Below are 2313 nucleotides of genomic sequence, written 5' to 3' on the forward strand. Positions count from 1 at the left end.
CACTTCCCTGGCCTTTCCCTCCAGATTCACATGCCCAGTTGCCAAATCTTGCTGTTTCTACATTCACCTCTCACCCCTTTCCCTCCCTCTTCTCTCTCTCGTCCCCCTCTATTATCTCTCATCACCCCCATTTCTCTTTTTTCTTTCCTGTGTCCTCTCTTCATACCTCCCTTGTCCCCTCAGGCTCTGTACTCACTCACACAAACAATTCTCTGCTTTCAGATTCTCCTACATAATTACAATCTATTTGATGTCCCTCTCTCATCTTTTCCCCCTACACACTGCCAAAGTAATTTTCTTTTTGATTTTTCAAACAGGTGCTTTAAAAACTGTTCTGTTCCTCCTTCTACCTCTCCCAATTAAACTCATCACATAGCTACATAATTCAGCAAAACAAATCCCCCCCCCCCCCCCCATTATGTTGTTGTGTCTGACTGTTCATGATCCTGTTTGGAGTGATTGGCCATTTATTTCTCCAGCTTATTTTACAGATGAGGAAACTGAGTCAAACAGGGTTAAGTTGACCTGCCCAGAGTCACACAGCTACTGAGACCACATTTGCACCTCAGGAAGGGGAATCTTCCTGACTCCAGGCCCTGCACTCTGTGCACTATGGCACCCTCCAGCACTCCCAAACCCCACATTAGCCATTTTTAAGTTGATCATCTGCAAGTGAGTGGCAAGTTTTAGCTTTATTCTTTTGGCTTATCATTGGTCAGTTATGAAAACTTCTCATGTCTTTTCTCTGTTATTGTATAAATTTCTCCAAAAGTATTTTTCCTTATGCACAGATCTGATGTGACTCTCTTACATGCCCAACTGCTGTGGTCACCTATTAACATCCAGGATGAAAGACAAGTTCTAAAGCCCTTCACCCCACCTCAATGGCCATTACTGACCCTCCAGCACATAGCAATTGAGTCAAACGGGTACATCTTGTTCCTTCCTGCCCATCGTTTCCCATATCACCCTTCCCCCCATGTCTTGGCATGAAGCCTTTCTTCATAAGATCCTCCCTGTCTGCTGGTCCTGTTCTTCTAAAATGACCTTGAATGCATTTGCACGTGCTTATTAGCAGTTTTATATTGCTACCATGTGTAATTTTACACTTATATCCTTCATTAGCATGTAAGCTCCTCAAATAGTGGGGCCATTCTTTGTATTTGTAACTTAAGCACCCACAGGGCAGTGTGTGCTAGAACAGAAGTTGGGAACAATAAGGTGGGAAGGGATGAGGAATCCGTGAATGGAGGGACGGAAAGGAGGGAGGAGGGAAAAGCAGCCTATTTTAAAGATGAAATATTGATCTATCTATGCAGATATAGGAAAAGCCTTGTTCCCCTTGACCTTTCAGCAGCTGCTGACTTGGTCACCCTCTTCTGGGTTTTGGCAACACCCCTCCTTTCTAAGTGAATATCTCTCAGCTGAGTACTCTGTCCCTCTGTGCCCAGTGCCTGGAATTTTCTCCCTCACTTCTCTCCTCCTGAATTCCAGCTAAATTCCATTTAGATTGGGAGAGATTGGGAGCAGGGTGACAGACTTTGGCCTCCAAATTTTGTATTCCCAGGGCTTAGCAATCGCTGGCATGTTTTTTGATTGACTTATGTATGCTCAATAATATACTCAAATTTGGGTTCTTCAGTTACTCTATGGTTCCAAAAGGCACAACGGGAAGGTTACACTTCTATGATAAAATGAAGGATTGAGCATTGTATGATTCCAGAGTAAAATGCCATTATTACTCCCCTTTCACTGGAAAATGCAGTCAATCACTCAATATCCACAAGAACCCTTGAGTTTTTTAGGGTGACTCAAGGTCCCAGCAATTTACTTCTTTTTATTTAAATAATGTTTTTATGCCTTTTACTTTACACCCTATATAATACCCTATCATCATAAGAATTTTATGAGAGGCTGACTTCTATGAAAATGGAAACTCCTCCCCTTCTCCCTTCCAAAGCATTTTTTGTTTATGAATATTGTGTTCAATCTTCAAATCTCTAACCTAAATTAATCTCTGTTAAATTATCACCATTTAAAGTAACGCTTGAAAGAGTTGAAATAAGTTCAAATGTTTGAGGTTAAAGTGGCAGGGCCCATATGTTGTCCACATTTTGAATCCGCAAGGTAGAATTTTCAAATTGTAATAACATTGACAAGCAAACAAGATGCGATAGATTACTTCATAAAATAATCATGCAAGGGCTGGGGAGAGAAGTTGGGACTGCCATGAAAATACATGTGTGTTACACCTTTTGTATATAATTTACCACAAATACGAGTACATTAAATTCAATGAATTCACACAAAAAG

Source organism: Notamacropus eugenii, chromosome 1 (assembly GCF_028372415.1).
Source record: "Notamacropus eugenii isolate mMacEug1 chromosome 1, mMacEug1.pri_v2, whole genome shotgun sequence".
NCBI lineage: Eukaryota > Metazoa > Chordata > Mammalia > Diprotodontia > Macropodidae > Notamacropus > Notamacropus eugenii.